This window comes from Tamandua tetradactyla, chromosome 8 (genome assembly GCF_023851605.1).
Source record: "Tamandua tetradactyla isolate mTamTet1 chromosome 8, mTamTet1.pri, whole genome shotgun sequence".
Taxonomy (NCBI): domain Eukaryota; kingdom Metazoa; phylum Chordata; class Mammalia; order Pilosa; family Myrmecophagidae; genus Tamandua; species Tamandua tetradactyla.
Genome location: NC_135334.1, coordinates 123,735,491 through 123,762,867, shown reverse-complemented (window position 1 = coordinate 123,762,867; position 27,377 = coordinate 123,735,491). Strand labels below are relative to the sequence as shown.

The window sequence follows — 27,377 nt, the reverse complement described above, 5'->3', positions numbered from 1 at the left end:
ATGTTTCCTTTCATGTTTTTTTAAAATATACAATAGGAAATTACTTTAATAACATAGATATTCAGTTATTATTTTAATTATTTTAATGACAGTTATAAATATCTGTCTGAATCATGAATTTTTTAAACAACTGCATAATGCCTTATACATCAACCCACAAGGCTTTAATAATATATATATAAAATGATGTAGGAACACTTGAAACTTATTAAATGATACATTGTTTCTTGAATTCTGTTATTTGTTAATGAAGGAAAGCCAAGTTAAAGTCTCTATGATGAATATGGAGTTTTTATTTTATTATTCCAAGAAACAACTGCATTAATGTCCTTTGAATTTTGGTATTGGATCTATTTGGTGTTAAATCTTGGGACAGAGATATCACCTGCCCTTTCTAAGAACTTGCTTTCAACTGAACCTAGAAAGGTATCATTTTATTATTTTCTTCAGAAGGAGAATTTATCCCCTGAGGCGAGCTAATTGTGACATCTTCCTTACTTTTGTGGAGTAAGGAAGAGTTTGATGAAGAAGAATGCTTCCTTCTAGAAGATGAATCCGTTTTTTTTTTCCCTCATGCAAAATCATTTTTAAATTTGTGTATTTAGTCACTATCATTGTACACTCTAGGCATTCCTAGATTATACCATCTCAGTCCTTATCGTCTATCTTTCCTTCTGGTTTCATTTGTGCCCCCAGCCCTCCTCCCTCTATCATTCTCACATTCAGCTTCATTCAGTGTACTAACATTATTGTGCTATATTTAGGTATTATTGTGCTATCCGTTTCCGAGTTTTTACAATCAGTCCTGTTGCACAATCTGTATCCCTTCAGCTCCAATTACCCAAAATCTACCCAATTTCTATCTCTTGATGGCCTCTGTTCTTAACTGAAATTCTCCAAGTTCATTCATTAATGCTAGTTCATATCAGTGAGACCATACAGTATTTGTACTTTTGTTTCTGGCTAATCTCATTCAGCATAATGTCTTCAAGGTCCATCCATGTTGTTACATGGTTCGTGACTTTATTCTTTCTTACAGCAGTGTAATATTCTAACATATATATATATATATATATATATATGCATATATATACCACATATACCATATAGTATATATATATATATATATATATATATATATATATATATATATATATATATATACCACAGCTTGTTTAGCCACTCATCTGTGGATGGACATTTGGGCTGTTTCCATCTCTTGGCAACTGTAAATAATATTGCTACAAACAGTAGTGTGCAAATATTCATTTGTGTTCTTGCCCTCATGTCCTTTGAATAGATACCTAGCAATGGTATTGCCAGGTCATATGGCAATTCTATATTTAGCTTCCTGAGTAACTGCAAACTGCCTTCCACAGCTGTTGTACCATTTTACATTCCCACCAACAGTGGATAAGTGTACTTCTTTCTCTACATCCTTTCCAGCACTTGCATTTTCTGTTTTATTGATAATGGCCACTCTGGTGGATGTGAGATGATATCTCATTGTGGTTTTGATTTGCATTTCCCTAATAGCCAGGGAAGATGAGCATCTTTTCATGTGCTTTTAGGGATTTGTATTTCCTCTTTCAAGAAGTGTGTGTTCACGTCTTTTGCCCATTTTGTAATTTGGTTTTTCATCTTTTTGTTATTGAGTTAACCAATCTCTAAATATGCTGGATGCTAGACCCTTATCTGATATATAGTTTCCAAATATTGTCTCCCATTGTGTAGGCTGTCTTTTTACTTTCTTGATGAAGTTCTTTGATGCACAAAAGTGTTAATTTTGAGGAGTTCCCATTTCTTTCTTTCTTTCTTCAATGCTCCTACTTTGGGTGTAAGGTCAAGGAAACCACCTCCTATTATAAGATTTATAAGATATTTCCCTACATTTTATTCTAAAAGTTTTATGGTCTTAGATCTAATGTTTAGGTCTTTGATCCATTCTGAGTTAATTTTTGTATAAGGTATGAGATATGGATCTTCTTTCATTCTTTTGCAGGTGGATATTCAGCTCTCCAGGCACCATTTATTAAAGAGAATGTTCTGTCCCAGTGAGTTGGCTTGACTGCCTTATCAAAGATCAATTGTCCATAGATGAGAAGGTCTATATCTGAGCACACTATTCATTCCATTGGTCAGTATATCTATCTTTATGCCAGTATCATGCCGTTTTGATCACTGTAGCTTTGTAATACACCTTAAAGCCAGGTAGTGTGAGACCTCCAATTTCATTTTTCTTTCTCAGGATAATTTTAGCTATTCGGTGTACCCTGCCCTTCCAGATAAATTTGGTTATTGGCGTTTCTATTTCTGAAAAGTAAATTTTTGGGATTTTAATTGGTATTGCATTGAATCTAAAATCAATTTAGGTAGAACTGACATCTCAACTATATTTACTCTTCCAATCCATGAACATAGTATGCCCTTCCATTTATTTAGGTCTTCTGTAATTTTTGGTAGTTTTCTTTGTATAAGTGTTTTGTACCCTTAGTTAAATTTATTCCTAAATATTTTATTCTCTTGGTTGCAATTGTAAATGGAATTTTTTTCTTGATTTTCCCCTCAGATTGCTCATTACTAGTGTATAGAAACACTACAGGTTTTTGAGTGTTGACCTTTAACCTGCCACTTTGCTGTACTCATTTATTAGCTCCAGTAGCTTTGCTGTGGATTTTTTTTTTTTTGAGTTTTGACATATAGTATCATATCATCTGCAAACAGTGAGAGTTTTACTTCTTCCTTTCCAATTGTGGTACCTTTTATTTCTTTTTCTTGTCTAATTGCTCTGGCTAGTACTTCCAACACAATGGTGAATAACAGTGGTGATAGTGGACTTCCTTGTCTTGTTCCTGATCTTAGGGGCAAAGTTTTCAGTTTTTCCCCATTGACAATGATGTTAGCTGTGGTTTTTTGCTTACATTCCCTCTATCATTTTAAGGAAGTTCCCCTCTATTCCTATCCTTTGAAGTGTTTTCAAAAGGAAAAGATGTTGGATTTTGTCAAATGCCTTTTCTGCATCAATCAAGATGATCATGTGGTTTTTCTACTTTGAATTGTTGATATAGTGTATGACATTAATTGATTTTCTTATGTTGAACCATCCTTGCATACCTGGGATGAATCCTACCTGGTCATGGTGTATAATTCTTTTAATGTGCTGCTGGATTCAACTTGCAAGAATTTTGTTGAGGATGTTTGCATCTATATTTATTAGAGAGATTGGTCTGTAATTTTCTTTTCTTGTAGTATCTTTGTCTGGCTTTGGCATGAGGGTGATGTTGACTTCATAGAATGAGTTAGGCAGCCTTCCCTCCTCTTCAATTTTTTTGAAGAGTTTGAGCAGGATTGGTACTAATTCTTTCTTGAATGTTTGGTAGAATTCACATGTGAAGCCATCTGGTCCTGGACTTTTCTTTTTTGGGAGATTCTTAACGACTAATTCGAGTTCTTTACTTGTGATTGGTTTGTTGAGGTCATTTTTTCTTCTCGAGTCAATGTTGGTTGTTCATGCCTTTCTAGGAAGTTGTCCATTTCATCTATGTTGCCTAGTTTATTAGCACAAAATTGTTCACAGTATCCCCTCATAACCTCTTTTATTTCTGTGAGGTCAGTGGTTATGTCTCCTCTTCCATTTCTGATTTTATTTATTTGCATCCTCTCTCTTCTTCTTTTTGTCAACCTTGCTAAGGGTCCATCAATCTTATTGATTTTCTCATAGAAGCAACTTCTGATTTTGTTGATTTTCTCAACTGTTTTCATGTTCTCAATTTCATTTATTTCTGCTCTCATCTTTGTTATTTCTTTCCTTTTGCTTGCTTTGGGGTTAGTTTGCTTTTCTTTCTGTAGTTCTTCCAAGTGAGCAGTTAATTCCTCAATTCTTGCTTTCTTCTTTTTTTGATATAGGCATTTAGGGCAAAAAAATTCCCTCTTAGCACTGCCTTTGCTGCATCCTATAAATTTTGATATGTTGTGTTTTCATTTTCATTTGCCTCAAGATATTTACTGATTTCTCTTGTAATTTCTTCCTTGACCCACTGGCTGTTTAAGAGTGTGTTGCTGAGCCTCCATATATTTGTGAATTTTCTGGCCCTGTGCCTGTTATTGATTTCCAACTTCATTCCTTTATGATCTGAGAAAGTGTTTTGTATTATTTCAATCTTTTAAAATTTATTGAGACTTGCTTTGTGACCCAGCATATGGTCTATCCTTGAGAATGGTCCATGAGCACTTGAGAAAAAGGTGTACCCTGCTGTTGTGGGGTGTGTATGCTCTATAAATGTCTGCTAAGTCTAGTTCATTTATTGTTCTATTCAGATTCTCTGTTCCTTTATTCTGTCTAGATGTTCTGTCCATTGACAAGAGTGAGGAATTGAAGTCTCCAACTATTATGGTAGATGTATCTATTTCTCTTTTCAGTGTTTTCAGTGTTTGCCTCATGCATTTGGAGCACTCTGGCTTGGTGCATAAATATTTATGATTGTTATGTCTTTTGTTGAGTTGTTCCTTTTATTAATACATAGTCTTTCTTTGTCTCTTTTAATTGTTTTACATTTGAAGTCTAATTTGTTGGATATTAGTATAGCTACTTCTGCTCTTTTCTGATTGTCATTTGCATGAAATATCTTTTCCCAACCTTTAACTTTCAACCTATGTTTACCCTTGGGTCTAAGATGTATCCCCTGTGGGTCCTGTTTTTTAATCCATTTTGCCAGTCTATGTCTTTTGATTGGGGAACTTAATCCATTAACACTTAGAGTTATTACTATAAGGGCAGTACTTTCTACTGCTATGTGCCTTTTGAATTTTATATGTCATATCCAATTTTTGTTCTTTTTACCTTTACTGATAGTCTTCATTTCTATACTCTTCACCACACCTCTCTTTGCTGTCTTTTCCTATCTGTCGTTAGTGCTCCCTTTAGTATTTCTTGAAGTGCTGGTTTCGTAGTCACAGATTCTCCCAGTGATTTTTGTGTGTGTGAGAATGTTTTAATTTCCCCCTCATTTTTGTAGGACAATTTTGCTGGACATAGAATTCTTGGTTGGCAGTTTTTCTCTTTTAGTATCTTAAATATATCATACTCCTGTCTTCTTGCCTCCATGGTTTCTGCTGAGAAATCTATGCAAAGTCTTATTGGGTTTCCCTTGTATGTGATGGATTGCTTTTTTCTTGCTGCTTTCAAATTTCTTTCTTTCTCTTTGACACCTGACATTCTGATTAGTAAATGTCTTGGAGTACATCTACTGAATCTGTTCTGTTTGGGGTATGCTGCACTTCTTGGATCTATAATTTTAAGTCTTTCATAACAGTTGGGAAATTTTCAGTGATAATTTCCTCCATTAGTTTTTCTCCTCCTTTTCCCTTCTCTTCTCCTTCTGGGACACGCACAACACATATATTCATGCACTTCATGTTATCAGTCAATTCTCTGAGTCCCTGCTCATATTTTCCATTCTTTTCCCTATATTTTCTTTTGCTTGTCGGAATTCAGATGTCCCATCCTCCAGTTTACTAATCCTATCTTCTACCTCTTGAAATCTAACATTGTAGGTTTCCACTGTTTTTTCATCTCTTCTACTGTGCCCTTCATTCCCATAAGTTCTGTGATTTGTTTTTTCAGACTTTTGATTTCTTCTTTTTGTTCATTCTTTGCCTTCTTTATATCCTCCCTCAATTCATTGATTTGATTTTTAATGAGATGTTCCATGTCTTTTTGAACATACTAAATTAACAGTTTCAACTCCTGCATCTCATTTGAATTGTTGGTTTGTTCCTTTGACTGGGCCATATCTTCAATTTTCCTGGTATGACCCATTATTTTTTGCTGGTATCTAGACATTTAATTTCCTTAATTAGTTTATTCTGGAGATTGTTTTCACTTTTTTACCTAGGATTTTCTTACTGGATAATGTTGTTGTCTATCTGTTCTTTGACATTCAGTTCAGCTTATTCTAGACCTCTAGCTTGGGTTTTGTTTAACAGATTAGAATTTTTCAGTTCTTATTTTCTTGTTTCTTGTCCTGCCTGTCTGGTGCATTTCCCCCCCCTTAGGAGGGTCTGCTTAGGTATTATAGACCCCAGTCAGATTTTCTCAGACTAGACTGGCCTCCTCTCAAGAGGAAAGAGTCACCTGCCTCAGCTTTCCCTGAGGGTGAGACCCAACAGATTGACAAACTTTCCTATGAAGTCTCTAGATTCTGCATTTTTCCTATCCTGCCCAGCATGTGGCACTTGTCTGCCTGTGGGTCCCACCAACATAAAGTGATGCTATACTTTTAACTTCAGCAGACTCTTCTTTCTGGGGATGTGGTTGATACAGAGGTGAGGTTGTAGTTCGGCTTTAATGGCTTCAGTGTTCCAGGCCCTGGGGTCTGAATTCCTTGAGGGAGGGATTTCACCTAAGCTGGGCCCCACCTCTCTCCTGGGGAAGGCACAGCCTCCAGGGAATATCTTCCTTTCACCTGACCAACCTCTTTGCCTCCCAGACAAGCTTAATTGCCCCCTTGCCTGGGGCAGTTGGAGCCTGAGAAGCCTTGCAGTCGTATGGAAAGAGCAGTCAAGCTGTTGAAACACAGCCACAAAAAAGAAGTGAAAAAAAAATCCTTTTCAGAGCAGGACCCTGAGGTTTGCCAATTAAGAGCTTAAGTTGGTACATTGCTCTGTGTATCTCCAGGTCCTATGTGCCCCTTCTTTCCTTCAAGCCCCAGACCTTTTCAAATCCAAAAAAACCTCTTTTTTTTTTCCGTCAGCCCTGCCCCTCTGCACTAGGGCAAAAAACAGCAACCTCAGCTTTTATTGGAGGTTCAGCTAAGCCAGGAATCTATTTTTAGTAGTCAGTATTTGTTAATGAATGCCACAATTTACGCTTGGTTGTGCTCAGCCCCTGCTGCTAGTAAAGTCTCTTTCTTTCCCCTCTGGGAAGCAGCCTGTGAGGGAGGGGCGCCGGCCTCTGCAGCTTGGGGGACTCACAGGTCTGGGTGGGCTCACAGCTAGTCCTGCTTGTCCAGACTGGGGTACGCTGTGTGTCCAGTCACTGGTGTGGCCCCAGCAGTTGTTCTGTACTGTTTCTGGCTATTTACTAGCTGCTGTGGGGAATGAAGTAAACCCAACACCTCACTAAGCCGCCATCTTGGACCTCTCTGCCCTAAATCAACTTTTAGTTCTGATTTCTTGCTTCTCTTCACCCTCAGAAACCAACATATCAGAACTACTGCGAATCAATAAAAAGTAGGTACTTTATTTTTGGATAGATTGTCTTTCTTTTCTGGGGTAAGGCTAAGTAATAACCTAAATCTTTTTTAAAAACTTGGGGAAACTTTAACTTCCATTTTTGAAGTGAGTTCTTTGTTGGCTCCTCTTCATTCACATCAAATAAAACACTAACGCATGTCGACTTGGTAGTGGTGCCAGGTGGAGGGTCTCGTGATAATGTCATCATCTTTTTCCATGTTATGGGTCACATTTTTCTGGTTGTCTAACTCGATTCCTGGGAAGTATACTAATTACATACTGCTTACTATTTCCATAATCTAAAATGGACGTTGTGTGGTCAAAGATTAGGAAACGTCATCTTTTAAACAGATTCTCATTCTGTTGGTTCTTTAGATTCTTTGCCTGCTTGTTTACACACAATGTTGTGTAGAAATAGTTGACTGCTGAGTGGTTTTTAGGAACCTATAAAGTGTGTCTTATTGGTGTCTCTGACTGCAACAAAACCTTGGGGACTGATTCTGGCAAGGGTTTGTCTGTCAAATGCTGTACAACTTGTAAGGGTATCTGAGATCTCTTTAGGCATGTTACTTCCCTGGGAACCAATCACACCTGTATTTGACAGGCCAGTCATGTAGCTGTTAACTTCTTGCTGCTCGGACAAAGTTGTTTTAAATACACAAGATGAACAAAGTCGAGAATGAGTATTAAGGGCTTATAAAGGGCATTGGCTTTCAAATTCTCAGAATCCTCATAGCTTTCAAACCAGTCCCCTAGAGCTAATCCATTTGAATTAGGTATAGCTTCTGCATAATCACTTAAGTAGGATTCAATTCTCCAGTTACATAGGAATGACTTTGTGGTATGTTCAAGGGTTGGCATCCGTTGTTGCAAAAAGCAAATATGATTATTTGTTCCATTAAGAGACCTCTGTACAGCTGAATTCTTGTCTGCAAGATTTGTTTTTCTTTGGGCGAGCAGATAGACAAAATTCAGGACAGGTATGGTGTGGTGGCTTGCGTAGCCTCTCAGTGATAATGATGCCACACTATCTGAAGACCTTTTCCAATTATCAGGTCGATTATTGGTTTGACTTAGAGAATTGTTAAGCAACAGGTATTGAATTGTTTCTGGTTAACAATGTCTTTTCTATTTTTCATTCATCTGATGGGTTGATACAACAGATTTTATTTGGACCATTAAAATTTGGAACAAAATGAGGTTTGTATCCATGATTTCTTATGCTATATTTGTCATTCATTTTGACTATATATCCCTCTCATTTTTTGTTTTTGTTTTTAGCAAGGCAGGGACCGTGAATCAAACCCGGGTCTCCGCATGGCAGGCAAGAACTTTGCCTGCTAAGCCACCGTGGCCCACCCTATCCCTCTGTTTTAAAAGTAACTAGAATCTAGTTTATGAAAAGTATCTTGTCAACCGAGAAGATTTCTTTGGCTGGAAATAGAAGCTTATGAGGAAACTGAGTGCTGGTAAATACCATTCTCCCAGAGTGCTTTGCCATTTTCACCCTTGCTGATTCCTCCTGCTTTTTATCATCTTCCCAATAGTCTCCTTTAAATAGGTGTGCTATGGCAGGTGAAAGAGAAGGTCTATATGGGTACCTCCCAAGAGTCCAGGCTCACATACAGCCATTCCAAGTCAAGGTTTGGGGCATCCACATCAGACTCAATGGGCAGTAAGTCCCCAAAGATGAGACAGCATTGCAGGAATTGTCAGGACTGCATGCTGCACTTTGTGTAACTTTCTGGACATTTTTCAAAATATAACTAATTTCTTCCTCAGCTAAAAATTCTGAAACTTGCTCCTTAGCACGAAATTCTTGGCATGCTTCTAATCCAGGTTCAATCAGAGTATCAGTGGCTATCCAATACCATTCCTTGTAGTGAGGCTCAATGAAGTAGTCTGATTTACACTCATCATTTAATGAGGAAAGCACTCATGTCAAATACCATGTTTACAGGTATTTGACAACAGCACTTTCAAATGTCCTTTCATGCAGTGGAGAGAAATATGGCCAGGAACACGCTGGGTAGTATGCAGCCACACAACCACACTGTGCTCTGAAGCTTTTCCTTCCAGGAAGTAGCAAGAGTGAAAGATGCAGCTGATTTTTGACAAGGCTGCCAAGTCCATTCAATTGAGAAAGAATAGTCTCTTCAACAAGTGGTGCTGGGGGAACTGGATATCCAATATGCAAAAGAATGAAGGAGGGCCTATATCTTACATCATATACAAAAATTAGCCTGAAATGGATTAAAGACTTAAATATAAGAACCAGGAAGAAAATGTAAAGAATCATCTTCACAATCTTGTATTAGGCAATGGTTTATTAGACTTTACACCCAAAGCATAAGCAACAAAAGAAAAAAAAAGAGATAATGGGACCTTATAAAAATTAAAACCTTTTGTGCATCAAAGGGCTTTATCATGAAAGTGAAAAGACAATCTACTCAATGGGAGAAATTATTTAGAAACCATATATTCAATAAGGATTTAATATCCAGAATATATAAGAAATCCTACAACTCAACAATAAAAAGATAAACAACCCAATTTAAAAATGGGCAAAAGACTTGAACAGAGACTTCTACCAAAAAAAAAAGTATAGAAATGGCTAAAAAGCATTGAAAAGATGCTCAACATCATTAGCTATTAGGGAAATGCAAATAAAAACTACAAGATACCATTTCACACCCACTAGAATGGCTACTTAAAAAAAAAAGGAAAAAGAAAATTACAAGTGTTGGAAAGGATGTTGAGAAATAAGAACATTCATTCCCTACCGGCGGGAATGTGAAATGGTACAACCACTGTAGAAAGCTGTGTGGTAGTTCTTCAGGAAGCTAAGTATAGAATTACCATATGACCTGGCAATCCTGTATTGGGTTTATACTCCAAAGACTAAAGAATTGAAAGCAGAGACTCAAACAGATGTTTGCACACTGATGTTCACAGTGGCTTTATTCACAATTGCAGAAATGGAAGTAACCCAAGCAATCCACTCAACTGAAGAATGGATTAAAAATTGTGGTATATACGCTCCCTCCTTCCGGGGCTGGCTGAGAGACACGGAGACACAAGCTTCCCAGCCAAGGCGGCCGGCGCCACACTTTTGCGGGCGGCTTCGAGTCCGCGACTACAAGTCTCGGATCAGAGGGCTAACCAAAGTCTGGGCTGGCAAGTCTGATTCCGAGTCTTGGCTGCGGCGAGACCCCCGAGCGGCCGCAGCTGCGGCGGTCCGAGCTAATCCCTCCCTCCTTCCCGGGCCGGCTGAGAGTATCGGAGAAGTAAGTTCCCCAAGCCGAGGCAGGCGGCGCCCTTCTTTTGCGGGCGGCTTCGAGTCTCGGCTTTAAGTCCGCGGCTACGAGTCCCGGATCAGAGGGCTATCCAAAGTCTGGGCTGGCTAGACTGACTGCGAGACTCGGCTGCAGTGAGACCCCCGAGCGGCGTGCGATCTCCTGATCAGCGGCAGCTGCGGTGGTCCGAGCTACTCCCTCCCCCCTTTCCGGGCCGGCTGAGAGTATTGGAGAAGCAAGTTTCCCAAGCCGAGGCAGGTGGCACCCCTCTTTTGCGGGCGGCTTCGAGTCTCTGCTTCGAGTCCGCGGATACGAGTCTCAGATAGGAGGGCTATCCAAGCCGCGGAAGCCCCCCCCCCCCCCCCACGGGAGGCTTCCTGGTCCGGTGGGGAATCCCCCAGGCCCGCTGCGGCCCGCAACCAGCCACAGGGTCCCCTCAAGCCGTGGCAGCTGACGCCCCCACCACGCGCGGCCCCTGAACCAACGGAGAGATTTGGATCCGAAAGCCCCAGGCCACGGAGATCGGTGACTGGGGGAGACCCATTCCAAACACTTGAGACAAACGTGTGCCACGTGCGCCACGTACTGGGCAAGATAAGAAAAACAGATCCCAGAGATTTCACAGAAAAATCTTATAACCTTGCTGGGTCCAACACCCAGAGAAATCTGAATAAATGCCCAGACGCCAGCAGCAGAAGATAACTGTCCACGCTCAAAAGATTGAGAATATGGCCCAGTCAAAGGAACAAACCAATAGCTCAAATGAGACACAAGAGCTGAGACAACTAATCCTGAATATACGAACAGAAATGGAAAACCTCTTCAAAAATGAAATCGATAAATTGAGGGAGGACATGAAGAGGACATGGGCTGAACATAAAGAAGAAATAGAAAAACTGAAAAAACAAATCGCAGAACTTATGGAAGTGAAGGATAAAGTAGCAAACATAGAAAAAATAATGGATACTTACAATGATAGATTTAAAGAGACAGAAGATAGAATTAGTGATTTGGAGGATGGAACATCTGAATTCCAAAAAGAAAAAGAAACTATAGGGAAAAGAATGGAGAAATTTGAACAGGGTATCAGGGAACTCAAGGACAATATGAACCGCACAAATATACGTGTTGTGGGTGTCCCAGAAGGAGAAGAGAAGGGAAAAGGAGGAGAAAAACTAATGGAAGAAATTTTCACTGAAAATTTCCCAACTCTTATGAAAGACCTAAATTTACAGATCCAAGAAGTGCAGCGCACCCCAAAGAGATTAGACCCAAATAGGCGTTCTCCAAGACACTTACTAGTTAGAATGTCAGAGGTCAATGAGAAAGAGAGGATCTTGAAAGCAGCAAGAGAAAAACAATCCATCACATACAAGGGAAACCCAATAAGACTATGTGTAGATTTCTCAGAAGAAACCATGGAAGCTAGAAGACAGTGGGATGATATATTTAAAATACTAAAAGAGAAAAACTGCCAACCAAGACTCCTATATCCAGCAAAATTATCCTTCAAAAATGAGGGAGAAATTAAAACATTCTCAGACAAAAAGTCACTGAAAGAATTTGTGACCAAGAGACCAGCTCTGCAAGAAAGACTAAAGGGAGCATTAGAGTCAGATACAAAAAGACAGAAGAGAGAGATATGGAAAAGAGTGTAGAAAGAAGGAAAATCAGATATGATATATATAATACAAAAGGCAAAATGTTAGAGGAAAATATTATCCAAACAGTAATAACACTAAATGTCAATGGACTGAATTCCCCAATCAAAAGACATAGATTGGCAGAATGGATTAAAAAACAGGATCCTTTTATATGCTGTCTACAGGAAACACATCTTAGACCCAAAGATAAACATAGGTGGAAAGTGAAAGGTTGGGAAAAGATATTTCATGCAAATAACAACCAGAAAAGAGCAGGAGTGGCTATACTAATATCCAACAAATTAGACTTCAAATGTAAAGCAGTTAAAAGAGACAAAGAAGGACACTATATACTAATAAAAGGAACAATTAAACATGAAGACATAACAATCATAAATATTTACGCACCGAACCAGAATGCCCCAAAATACGTGAGGAATACACTGCAAACACTGAAAAGGGAAATAGACTCATATACTATAATAGTTGGAGACTTCAACTCACCACTCTCATCAAGGGACAGAACATCTAGACAGAAGATCAACAAAGAAATAGAGAATCTGAATATTACTATAAATGAACTAGACTTAATAGACATTTATAGGACATTACATCCCACAACAGCAGGATACACCTTTTTCTCAAGTGCTCATGGATCATTCTCAAAAATAGACCATATGCTGGGTCACAAAGCAAGTCTTAACAAATTTAAAAAGATTGAAATCTTACACAACACTTTCTCGGACCATAAAGGAATGATGCTGGAAATCAATAATAGGCAGAGTGCCAGAAAATTCACAAATACGTGGAGGCTCAACAACACACTCCTAAACAACGAGTGGGTCAAAGAAAAAATTGCTAGAGAAATTAGTAAATACCTCGAGGTGAATGAAAATGAAAACACAACATATCAAAACTTATGGGACGCAGCAAAGGCAGTGCTAAGAGGGAAATTTATTGCTCTAAATGCCTATATCAGAAAAGAAGAAAAGGCAAAAATTCAGGAATTAACTATCCATTTGGAAGAACTGGAGAAAGAAGAGCAAGCTAACCCCAAAGCAAGCAAAAGGAAAGAAATAACAAAGATTAGAGCACAAATAAATGAAATTGAAAACATGAAAACAATAGAGAAAATCAATAAGGCCAGAAGTTGGTTCTATGAGAAAATCAATAAGATTGATGGGCCCTTAGCAAGATTGACAAAAAGAAGAAGAGAGAGGATGCAAATAAATAAGATCAGAAATGGAAGAGGAGACATAACTACTGACCTCACAGAAATAAAGGAGGTAATAACAGGATACTATGAACAACTTTACGCTAATAAATACAACAATTTAGAGGAAATGGACGGGTTCCTGGAAAGACATGAACAATCAACTTTTACTCAAGAAGAGATAGATGATCTCAACAAACCAATCACAAGTAAAGAAATCGAAGCAGTCATTCAAAAGCTTCCTAAAAAGAAAAGTCCAGGACCAGACGGCTTCACATGTGAATTCTATCAAACATTCCAGAAAGAATTAGTACCAACTCTCCTCAAACTCTTCAAAAAAATCGAAGTGGAGGGAAAACTACCTAACTCATTCTATGAAGCCAACATTACCCTCATACCAAAACCAGGCAAAGATATTACAAGAAAAGAAAACTACAGGCCGATCTCTCTAATGAATATTGATGCAAAAATCCTCAATAAAATTCTAGCAAATCGTATCCAACAACACATTAAAAGAATTATTCATCATGACCAAGTAGGATTCATCCCAGGTATGCAAGGATGGTTCAACATAAGAAAATCAATTAATGTAATACACCATATCAACAAATTAAAGCAGAAAAATCACATGATCATCTCAATTGATGCAGAGAAGGCATTTGACAAGATTCAACATCCTTTCCTGTTGAAAACACTTCAAAGGATAGGAATACAAGGGAACTTCCTTAAAATGATAGAGGGAATATATGAAAAACCCACAGCTAATATCATCCTTAATGGGGAAAAATTGAAAACGTTCCCCCTAAGATCAGGAACAAGACAAGGATGTCCACTATCACCACTATTATTCAACCTTGTGTTGGAGGTTCTAGCCAGAGCAATTAGACAAGAAAAAGAAATACAAGGCATCAAAATTGGAAAGGAAGAAGTAAAACTATCACTGTTTGCAGACGATATGATACTATACGTCGAAAACCCGGAAAAATCCACAACAAAACTACTAGAACTAATAAATGAGTACAGCAAAGTAGCAGGTTACAAGATCAACATTCAAAAATCTGTAGCATTTCTATACACTAGCAATGAACAAGCGGAGGGGGAAATCAAGAAACGAATCCCATTTACAATTGCAACTAAAAGAATAAAATACCTAGGAATAAATTTAACTAAAGAGACAAAAGACCTATACAAAGAAAACTACAAAAAACTGCTAAAAGAAATCACAGAAGACCTAAACAGATGGAAGGGCATACCGTGTTCATGGATTGGAAGACTAAATATAGTTAAGATGTCAATCCTACCTAAATTGATTTACAGGTTCAATGCAATACCAATCAAAATCCCAACAACTTATTTTTCAGAAATAGAAAAACCAATAAGCAAATTTATCTGGAAAGGCAGGGTGCCCCGAATTGCTAAAAACATCTTGAGGAAAAAAAACGAAGCTGGAGGTCTTGCGCTGCCAGACTTTAAGGCATATAATGAAGCCACAGTGGTCAAAACAGCATGGTATTGGCATAAAGATAGATATATCAACCAATGGAATCGAATAGAGTGCTCAGATATAGACCCTCTCATCTATGGTCATTTGATCTTTGATAAGGGAGTCAAGCCAACTCACCTGGGACAGAACAGTCTCTTCAATAAATGGTGCCTAGAGAACTGGATATCCATATGCAAAAGAATGAAAGAAGACCCATATCTCACACCCTATACAAAAGTTAACTCAAAATGGATCAAAGATCTAAACATTAGGTCTAAGACCATAGAACAGTTAGAGGAAAATGTAGGGAGATATCTTATGAATCTTACAATTGGAGGCGGTTTTATGGACCTTACACCTAAAGCAAGAGCACTGAAGAAGGAAATAAATAAATGGGAACTCCTCAAAATTAAACACTTTTGTGCATCAAAGAACTTCATCAAGAAAGTAGAAAGACAGCCTACACAATGGGAATCAATATTTGGAAACGACATATCAGATAAAGGTCTAGTATCCAGAATTTATAATGAGATTGTTCAACTCAACAACAAAAAGATAGCCAACCCAATTACAAAATGGGAAAAAGACTTGAATAGACACCTCTCAGAGGAGGAAATACAAATGGCCAAAAGACACATGAAGAGATGCTCAATGTCCCTGGCCATTAGAGAAATGCAAATCAAAACCACAATGAGATATCATCTCACACCCACCAGAATGGCCATTATCAACAAAACAGAAAATGACAAGTGCTGGAGAGGATGCGGAGAAAGAGGCACACTTATCCACTGTTGGTGGGAATGTCAAATGGTGCAACCACTGTGGAAAGCAGTTTGGCGGTTCCTCAAAAAGCTGAATATAGAATTGCCATACGATCCAGCAATACCATTGCTGGGAATCTACTCAAAGGAATTAAGGGCAAAAACTCAAACAGACATTTGCACACCAATGTTTATAGCAGCGTTATTTACAATTGCAAAGAGATGGAAACAGCCAAAATGTCCATCAACAGACGAGTGGCTAAACAAACTGTGGTATATACGTACGATGGAATATTATGCAGCGTTAAGACAGGATAAACTTATGAAGCATGTAATAACATGGATGGACCTAGAAAACATTATGCTGAGTGAGTCTAGCCAAAAGCTAAAAGACAAATACTGTATGGTCCCAATGATGTGAATCGACACTCGAGAATAAACTTGGAATATGTCATTGGTAACAGAGTTCAGCAGGAGTTAGAAACAGGGTAAGATAATGGGTAATCGGAGGTGATGGAATACAGACGGTGCAATAGGACTAGATACAAAAACTCAAAAGTGGACAGTACAATAATACCTAATTGTAAAGTAATCATGTTAAAATACTGAACGAAGCTGCATCTGAGCTATAGGTTTTTGTTTTGTTTTGTTTTGTTTGTTTTGTTCTTATTATTATTACTTTTATTTTTTTTCTCTATATTAACATTCTATATCTGTTTCTGTTATAATGCTAGTTCTTCTAAACCGATGCAAATGTACTAAGAAACGATGATCATGCATCTATGTGATGATGTTAAGAATTACTGATTGCATATGTAGAATGGTATGACGTCTAAAAAAAAAAAAAAAAATGGTCAGCACAATACTGCCTAATTGTAATGTAATTATCTTGGAACGCTGAATGAAGCTGCATCTGATCTATAGTTTTTTTTTTGTTTGTTTTGTTTTTTTTTTCTCTTATATATTTTTGTACTTTTTATTTTTATTTGTGTTTTCTCTCTGTGTTATCACTTTATTTCTTTTTCTGTTGTAGTGCTATTTCTTTCTCTAAATCGATGCATATGTACTGAGAAATGATGACCATACACCTATGTGATGATATTAAGAATTACTGATTGCATATGTAGAATGGATTGATTTCTATTGTTGTGTTAGTTAATTTTTTTAATTAATAAAAAAAAATTGTGGTATATACATACAATGGAATGTTCTTCAGCACTAAAAAGGAATGAAGTTCTGATACATGTGACAACATAGATGAACCTTGAAGACATTATGTTGAGTGAAATAAGTCAGAAATAAAAGGACAAATATTGTATGATATCACTGACATGAAATTATTAGAATAAGCAAACTCATAGAGTTAAAATATAAATGTTGTTTATAGGAACATTTATAATCTAAATGTGTATTGTTATAGGAAATGTTAACATTAATGGAAATTGTGTAAAGGGGATATGGGACCGCTAAATTAGTTTTGCAATGTTTTTGTAAATAAAAAATTACTACCAAAAAAAAGGTGAAAGAGTTTCAAAAAGTAACTTCCGTGAAGGTTAAGAGTTGTCTTTGTCTGTTTTGCTTAGAACTGTATAAACAACAGTAACAGAAGCTACAATTTATTAGATATTATATTTTGGGAAGAATACCAAGCACGTTAACATTCATTATCTTCTTTCATCCTTCTAACAATCATGTAACATGGATTTACCGGTATTTGTGCTGGTTTGAAAGGATGTATGGACCCTAGAAAAGCCATGTTTTAATCAAAATCCCATTTAATAAAGGCAGAATAATCCCTTTTCAATATTATATGTTTGAAACTGTAATCAGATCATCTCCCTGGAGATGTGATTTAATCCAGAGTGGTTGTTAAACTGGATTAGGTGACGGATGACATGTCTCCACCCATTTGGGTGGGTCTTCATAAGTTTCTGGAGTCCTATAAAAGAGGAAACATTTTGGAGAATGAAGGAGATTTGGAGACAGCAGAGAATGCTGCAGCACCATGAAGCAGAAAGTCCACAAGCCAGCAACCTTTGGAGATGAAGAAGGAAAATGCCTCCCCGGGAGCTTCCTGAAACAGGAAGCCAGGAGAAGAAGCTAGCAGATGACGCCGTGTTCACCATGTGCCCTTCCAGATGAGAGAGAAACTCTGACTGTGTTCACCATGTACCTTCTCACTTGAGCGAGAAACCCTGAATTTCATCGGCCTTCTTGAACGAAGGTATCTTTCCCTGGATGAATGCCTTAGGTTGGACATTTCTATAGACTTGTTGTAATTGGGACATTTTCTTGGCCTTAGAATTGTACACTAGAAACTTATTAAATTCTCCTTTTTAAAAGCCATTCCATTCCTGGTATATTGCATTCCGGCAGCTAGCAGATTAGAACAGTATTTTACAGATGAGGCTAAGCAATCTGCACACGATCATGCTAGCAAGTACCTCAAACATAGACCTGATTCCAAAATGTATGTTCTTAACTGCCACTCTATAATTCCATAGTGCTTTCATGTCACATAAAAAAATATTTCTACTCACCTTTCCCAGTCAAGACAAATTCTTCTATGGTGCCTTTTTTTTTTTTTAGAAGAAGAAATCCTTTATTTTTTTTTCTTTTTAACTTCTACCTTTAGAAATGCACATACGTCTTCACAGTGGGTTATATATATGCTTGCACAGATACTTAAAAAAATTTTTTTTCTTAATTAGAGAAGTTGTAGGCTTACAGAAAAATCATGCAGAAAATACACGATTCCTACATACCATCCCCTCATCTGATTATTAACACTTTGCATTAGTGTGATACCTTTGTTACAACCGATGAAAGAATATTACAATCCTATTACTAACTATAGTCCACAGTTTACATTAGGGTGTATTTTTTCCCATATACCACCCTTTTATTAACAACTTTGCAATAATGTGGGTACATTTATTATAATTCATGAAAGAACATTTTTATAACTGCACTATTAACTATAGTCTGACATTTACAACAGGTTCACTGTGTTCTATAGTTCTATGTTTTATTTTTTAATTTTTATTTTAGTAAAATATATACAAACATCAGGGACACCTAAATCGAAGGGCTGAAGATCCTGAGGCTTACTCTCGTGAAGCTTATGTAGGTAGCAGAGAAGCTTAGCCTACCTATAGGTATGCTTAAGAGTCACTTTTGGAGGACCTCTTTTGTTGCTCAGATGTGGTCTCAGTCTCTCTAGGTCCAACTCTGCAAGTGAAATCATTGCCCTCCCCGCTATATGGGACATGACATCAAGGGGTGAAAGTCTCCCTGGCGTAGATAATTCCCAGGGATGAGTCTGGCCCTGGCACTGTGGGATCAACAATTTCATCCTGATCAAAAGGGGGAAAAGAAGTATAACTAATAAAATATCAATGGCTAAGAGACTTCAAGTAGAGTCAAGAGGCTATTCTCGAGGTAGTTCCTACACAAGCTTCAGTTAGAAATTGCTACCTACCATAATCTGCCAAACCTCAACCAGGACCATTCCAGCCGATCCTAAGAACACTTAGGGCAATATATAAGATTCCACAAGGGTTCCAGGCACTAGAGTAAGTTTTCAGAAACCTACCACCTCCAGATGGGTCCCTGGTCCAGACAAGTCCTGAAACCTTGAGGGCCCAGCCTCTCCAGAACATCAGACAGTTCCATCTCCCTACCCCATATTAGTGACAGACCCTTCCAATATGAAAAATTTAGAATGGCCATAGCCCAAACACCCCTAAAAAGAGGGACTGAAAGGTCAAAGGTGATGGTAGAGTTATACGATGAAGATAAGATTTAACAAATGAATATGAATGCTGAATTATTAAACTGATACCTCTTTTAGTCTGCAGTATCTTAGAATAGCTAGAAGTAAAAATCTAAAATTGTGGGACTGTCACCCATGTCAAACTCTGAAATATGCTCTACAATTAATTGTGGTGCTGTGCTTTGAAATTTATTGTTTTTTTTGTACATATGTTATTTTTCACAAAAAAAAGGAAAAAAAAATCAATTGTGATGACAAAAATATATTTAAGCCTTGTTTTGGCAGAATGCCAGAGGGCTAAAATCCCGTAAGAATGAAGGAAAACCTCATGACACAGCTGAAACAGCCTGGCCTTGCGGGATTGCGCCAGCTAGCTGTTCTGCTTTTCCCCTTTCACAATGTGTTTTCCCCCCTTACAAAGTGTTCCTCATGGCCAGTTCTTGATAAACAACTTTGGGTAAAAACATTTCCCCTACACATCTGAGGTACGTGCATATGTATTGTATGTATTCCTTTAGTATGTATGACTTCAACATTGTTCTAAAAATAGTAACTGTAGCAAAGGTGTATAATCAACTGAGAAGCTCTAATAAACGGCTTTTTGCCTCTCAAGAAGCTCAGTTCTTCTTTCTTTTCATGCAGCAACCCTGAAACCCTCTGCAGGACAGAGTGTTTGGAGGTTACACCTTCTAGCCTCTTATATTCTGGAACATCTAGAAGGAAAAAAAATCTGAGAGGATCCCATAACTACTTGAAGAGTGCTTTGAAAACTGTTGCTTTTTTTATTTTTTTTGCTTTGTATATATGTTATACTATACAATAAAAATGTTAAAAAAATAAATAAATAAAGAACACCTACGTCAATATATAAGATTCTACAAAGGTTCCATGCACTAGGGTAACTTTCTAGAAACCTCCAGATGGTTCCCTGGACCAGATAAGTCCTGAAACCTAGAGGGCTCAGCCTCTCGAAAATATCAGCTAGTTCCATTTCCCTACCCCATATTACTGATATTATTGATGGTCCCTTACAATATGAAAAAGTTAGAATGGCCATAGCTCAAATACACCTAAAGAATGGGACAGAAAGATCAAAGGTGATGGTGGAGTTACACAGAGAAGGTCGGGTTTAACAAACAAATATGACTGCTGAATCATTAAATTGATATTTCCTCTAGTCTCCAATATCTTAGAGCAGGTAGAAATGAAGACCTAAAGTTATGGAATTGTAACCCATACCAACCCTGAAATCTATTCTACAACTAATTGTTCTGTGCTTTGAAATTTATTGCTTTTTTGTATATATGTTATTTTTCACAAAAAAGTTGATTGTGATGATAAAAGAATATTTATTCCTTCTAGCCGCCAATGTTCTAGAACAACTAGAAGGAAAAATCTGAGACAATGGTATAGTAGCCCATGACAAACTCTGGGATCTGTCTCGTAACTACTTGTTGAAGAGTGCTTTGAAAACAATTGCTTTTTTCTTTCTTTGCTTTGTATATATGTTATATTACACAATAAAAAAAAAGTTAAAATATATATATATATGACCTTAGAGAAGCTAAGCCTACCTATAGTTATGCCTACGAGTTAATTCCAGAGAACCTCTTTTGTTGCTCAGATGTGGCCTCTCTCTCTCAGCCCAATTCTGCAAGGAAAATCATTACCTTCCTCCTCTACGTGGGACATGACGTCCAGGGGTGAAAGTCTCCCTGGCAACTCGGGACATGACTCCCAGCGACGCGTCTGGCCCTGGCACCATGAGATAGATAACGCCTTCCTGACCAAAAGTGGAGGGAGAAATTTAACAAAACAAGGTTTCAGTGGTTAAGAGATTTCAAATAGAGTTGAGAAGTGCTTCTGGAGCCTAATCTTATGTAAGCTTCAGCTATATATATCTAATTGCCATGGTCTGCCAAACCCCAACCAACCATTTCTATTAATCCTAAAGAATGCCGAGGGCTCTTTCTGAGATTCTACAAAAGTGTCATGTACTAAGATTACTTTCCAGAAACCTACACTCTCCAGATGGTTCCTAGGCCAGATAAGCCCTAAAACCCAGAGGGGCCAGCCTCTCCAAGAACAGCAACTAGTTCCATTCCCCATCCCATACTGTCAACACAACACCCCTTTCCAACATGAAAAAGTTAAAATTGGCAATAGTCCAAATAAATACTCTTTAAGAATGGGAGAAGGATCAAAGGAGAAATCCTATAATAGAGACTATAGGATTTAACAAATGAATATTTGCTAAATCATTATATTGATACTTCTTTTAGTCTCCAGTATCTTGAAGCAGGTAGAAGGAAAAAACTGAAATTGTGGAACTATAACCCATACCAAACTTTGAAGTCTGTTCTATAATGACTTGTTACAATGTTCTTTGAAATTTATTGCTTCTTTGTATATATGTTATACTTCACAATAAAAAATGAATGAAGTTATGAGACATGCTACAACATGGAACAACATATATATTAATTTCCATTTTTTAGAATTTTATATAAATGGAAAGACCCTATAGGTCCTCTTTTTTTTGGAAGGTAAGGGCCTGGCTTCTTTCACTCAGTCTAATCTTTTGATATCAATCCATGTTCTTTTGTGTATCAATAGTTCATCACTTTTTTACATGAGAGTAATATTTCATTCATTTATTCATATACCAAAATTTATTTGCCCAATGTGCTGCTTTGAAAGTGTTTTGTACCCCAGAAAAGCCATGTTCTTCTAATCCAAACTTGTGGGGGCGTACCTATTGCTGGGTAGGAGGAACGTTTGATTAAATTGTTTCCATAGAGATGTGACCCAACCAATTTTAGGTGGGTCTTAATCCTTTTACTAGAATCCTATATGAAAAGAATAAAAGACAGAAAACACAGAGGGAGCTGGTACAGAAAACAGAGAGATAAAACCAAGCAAAAGACAGAGGGAGAGAGAACGCCCTGGAGATGCTGAAAGGAGACCCACAGGATACAGAGAGCTCACAGAGGTGACCCTGGAGAAGCAAGCAAGAACCCATAGATGAGCAGAGAGAAAGCCACTGGGAACAGAGTCTGAAAGCAAAGGAGCCTGGTGAAAAGAACCGGCAGATGTTGCTATGTGCCTTACCATGTAATAAAGAAACCCCGGATGCAGTGGCTTTTTTCGGAGTCAAGGTATCTTCCTCCTGATGCCTTAATTTGATCATTTTCATGACCTCAGAGCTATACATTTTTAACCTAATAAATCCCCTTTGTAAAGGCAATATATGTATCTCCTAAAATTTCCTACTTTTAAGCATATTATGTTTTATTTAATAATCCTAATATCCATTATATGACCCTACTCCCAATTTTGAGAGCACGGGGTCACACAAATTAATTCCATTATATAAAGTCTTGCATAGTTCCCTAATTATTTGCTAATCAATAAGCATTATCTCCTCAATCAGACTATAGCTCCTAACAGGCAAGTGACCATATCTTATATACTTTATGTAAAGCCTATTTAAAGCTCTTGAATAAATATATTTTGATAAAAGGATGAAGAAAAACATTTAGTTGGGAAACAAGCTAGGAACTGAGTGTTCTTGAATGCTTTAGAGATCAGACGTGTATGGTTTAAGATTCCAACTATCAAATTTGACTCAGAAAAAAATACTACCTTAAAAACGTGGGTCTTACATCAAATTTTCTATTGTACCTTTTTCGTAATGGCAAGTTAATGGGCAATCTGGGCACGGCAGTATAGTCCTCTTGGCTGCGTGCCCTAGAAGTTACTCCACAGCACTTACACTGAGGCCATGTGTTTCAAGTACCCTTTCCCTGCAGGGAGCTGCCAATGTAATGCTCTCTCTTTGGCTGTGTGGTTTCTCAATACATTCCAAGTGTTGAGAGGCTGGGGCCTGGCTCAGCGAGCACAGGTAAGCAGCTTCCTGGAGCAGGCTGCCAGCGTGAGAAGCAATGCCCTTGGTAGGGAATGTGTGCTTTTCATTACCCCATGCACATCCCTGTGCTGCTAGAAAGAAGACAAGGAATGATACAAGTAGGTTACACTTGACTGACTCAGGTGTCCCATTACACCTTGAGTTTTTTTTTTATCTTGGCAGCCAGAGGACTGAGATTATAGACAGGATGTGGGGAAATGGTTTATAAGTGAAAAAAAAAAAAAAAAGAAAAAGAAATGCTTTCTTAGGCTCTTCTCTGAATGACCTAAATGATGAATTAAGTGGCTAATAGTCATGCAGGAAATCCTCAAATGTTTTTAATCTCCAAAAAAGTACACAAAATGCAGAGTTAGCAAGAAATGTTATAGAAAGCAAGAGACTAGAAAGTCCTCTTCAACTCTGATGCCATTTAAAGAGAAACAAAAAGAAGACTATCAGCTTTCTAAGAGATCCACAAAGTAGAGAGAAGTAAAAATCCCAGAAAAGTGGAGCTAAGGAGAATGAGAAAAAATAAAGATGAATTATATATGGCCATTCTGCAAATGCCATTTCATTTGATTTGCACAACACCCCTAAGATTTAGGCATCATCATCCCTAGCAATGATGTAGACCTGGAAAACTATAACATGAGACACTAACAAAAACATCTATGGGTTACTTAATGATAAAGGAATGAATTCCAGGCTGCTTCTATAGCAGCCTGGGAAGCAATGTGTTTCCTAAGTTTCTCCCAGCATAGTATACCACCACTGTGGCAGCCCCAGAATTCAGTACCCTGGAACCAACATGACCAAAGTAAACGTAGATGCTCATGTCTTTTCTGATAAGACATTTTACACTTTGCTGGTCAGAACTATATCTGATAGTTGAAGCAAGGAATCAGTTATGGTCTCAGACAGGAAACTGGTGGGACATGACCCCCCTTGAGGGATCCTGAGAAACAATCTGTTTTGTGGAGAAGTTATTGACTGTAAAGATGTACCTGCCATGGGCTGGAAGCTAAGAGACAGACAAACATCTTAGCAAATGAGTATAGAAATGGGAAGCTTCATTTGACTTTCATTTCACTTTTCTCACAGAAGAAGAACCTTTGTGCAGCTGCCACAATCCTAACTCCTTCCTCTTCCCGCGCTCCCCCCCCATCCAGTTCATTACAGGCCTGTGGTTAAAGGCGCAGCTTGTGTCATGCCTCCCCTGCTCTTGTGCCCAGCTTGCGCCAGCCAGCACCACAGATCTGCTAGATACTCAGCAAATGACAGAACGATCCAAAGCACCGATGAATTTAAATGGTTCTATTGCTGATGAAATAGAGCTTCTTAACTTCTGATGAGCTATTTTACATTACTAATAGCACTACTGTTAATTCAGATTTGTGTATATCTACCTGATTGCCAGAAGAATATTCAAGGAATTATCAGAGTAGTGAGGGGATAAGCAATATCAGGACTTGGAACAAGTAAAGATTCTTTACATTATTTATAGATTGAAATAAATCAAGTAATTTCTCTAAGGAAAGATATTTTAGTGTGGAAAAATATACTTAAATTTCACACTGGTTAGGTGCAAAAGCAGCTCCCATGAAAAGAGAAATAATATTCCTAGGACTTGGGAATACCGTAGTCAAGGATGATGTTCCTTTATTTCCTCTTATTGGACAGCTTCACAACTGCTGAATTTCTCTTAACTTGTAGAAGGGAGGGGGGAGGTAAGGTTTCTCCTGACAGGAGAATCTGGGCCCAATTATTCCTCCTATAACCTTTGACTCTGACTTCTAAATAAGTCAGGGGAGCAGTGGGCTGTGAAATCACTTCCTCAGTTACCAGGTCAAGTGCTGTCAGATCATTTCCTGTACTGGTAAATGAAGGACTGAAGAAGAAAAATGGATTCAAGCATATAGGCAGCTTCTCCTATCCTGAATGAACCCGATTTTGTTTAAGTTTCAAAATAGATTTTGCTGACTCTAAACTCATCACTATGGCTCCCTAGAGTCCTTTTGCTCTAGAATACCTCTGGTAATACAGAAAAGAACAAAAAGCCTCTATACATTTTACAAATGATTGCTTAACAGAAGTGCCTGTTCCAATAACAGTGAGGCCAGGCTTGCTTTAACTTCAGGCAAAATCTATTCCTGGCAATAATTTGAGTCTATGACAATCCAAATGCTGATGATGAGAAACGAGAAATTTTCTGTTATAATGTGTCAACTCCAGCTAAGATATGAACTATGGAAATAAGATGAGGGGCTGGGGAGCAGGAGAAGTATCACTCCTTTGGAAGAAGCCTATAACAGGATTAGTCACCATTACTTCACCGCACCACATTTTGGCTCAATTTAGCAACAATAAGTAAAGAAAACATGGAGCAGCAATGGCCCAGAGAAGTCTTCTCAAGTCCATCTCTAATTCAAAGTTGTAAGCCTATAAAACAGGGTAGTCCTGGTTCATTTGGTTGTATTTCTTGTTGCCCCAAATCTCTATTCCTCTACTATTATGGGCACAAGAAAAGCCTAAAACAACATTACTTAAATGCTGGATAGTGGATAATTTTTTAGGAAAAAATCTGCCAACATTACACCCTGATTGCTCTAGATTATTTGAAAAGGAAGTGGGTCATCTTTTCATAGGGCCTGGAGCACCTGCTTAAAAAAAAGAAACAGTAATATTTTATAATCATGTATAGTTTTCATTAGAGTTACCTTTTAAGCGATGTAGAAATATGCACTACTGGAATCTCCCTTTATTCTCTAGTAGCAAATTAGTGAAGTTTACATCTCATATTTTTTATCCTAATTAAAATAATAAAAAATGAATTTGATATTGGTCCTTTTTATGAGAGAATATGACAATGGTAGGCAACTTTTCAACTAAATTCTGATGATTAATATGTGTCAGAATAGAATTATTAATGCTCCTTTCCTAAAAACTGACAAAGATTTCCATCCCAATATTTACACTATATATTAGATAAATAATTTTATTACTAATTATTTTATTACATTCACTTATTATACATCAGCAGGGCACGAGGGAGGCCAACTACCCATGAGGCAACTTTTATGAATGCTGCCTACTAAGGGTACTCCACCCTGAGTAGCAGCGAATAAAACCAATCAAATCCTCTTTTCTGGATACACAAAGTCTAGGTGATCAAGATGGACAAAGAGAAGGCGGGTCCTGAGTGGAATGATTTGCAGGGTTAATACCACCTCAAGCCCATGTCCTCTGAGGGGCCCTCCCGAGCCTTCCTGTCATACTGCCCTGTTTGCTTCCCTGCTCTCTGTCTTGTTATGGTCACCAGCTGGGTAACTTTGGGAATGTTACCCTTATATGCCTGAATTTCTTAATGTGTAAATAGAGCAAATACTAATCACTCCCTCATGGTGCTTGAGGGCTAAATGAGATAAGATCTGTTAGATGCTTAGGACAGTGCCTAGCACATAGTATTTATCAACTATTAGCTATTTTCGTCATCAGTTGACTTGTTTATTGACTATTTCCCTCCCTAAAGCACATGGTCCCGGAGAGCAAGCACCTTATTTGTCTTGTTTGCTGCTTTCTCTCCATTGCCTAGTACACATAAGAAGTGCTTGAAAATACTGACTGAATAATTCTCATGAATAAAGGCTGTTTTGCGGTCTCATGTATTCTTAAATTAAACTTCCATCAATGACAGTAATCCGTGTATTTCTTTTCCTGGCTACCAAAACAGTCACCATGAAAAATGCACCAAGAAGATAAAAATCATCATTTTAAAAAACAAACCAAGAAACTTGATAATAAGAAAGAACACTCAGCTTCTGAGAATACAGCAGAGGAGGGTAGGCTGGATTCATCATTGCTCCATAGAATAAGATAGGAGACGAGCAAAAAAAAGGCTGGGGTACAGTCCTGGGGGGCTGAGTGATAGAAGAGGGTCTCCAATATTTCGTAGGGAGTAGAGAGGCAGGGAGATTGGGATGGGGAGAGTAGGGTGGGTTTTGATGCGGCGTGACCCCCAGTGGGGGATGGGTGGTGGTGGGAAGAGAAGTGCAGATCCAAGGGAACT

The 27,377-nt window shown here is 37.9% G+C and overlaps 1 protein-coding gene and 1 pseudogene across 3 annotated transcripts in view; both read right to left on the bottom strand.

Moving 5' to 3' along the window:
- Positions 1–27,377, bottom strand: part of CSTPP1 (centriolar satellite-associated tubulin polyglutamylase complex regulator 1) — a 296,345-nt gene that overhangs the window by 178,211 nt on the left and 90,757 nt on the right. The window lies entirely within an intron of this gene.
- LOC143644936 (protein FAM83B pseudogene) lies at positions 1,176–9,638 on the bottom strand (annotated as a pseudogene).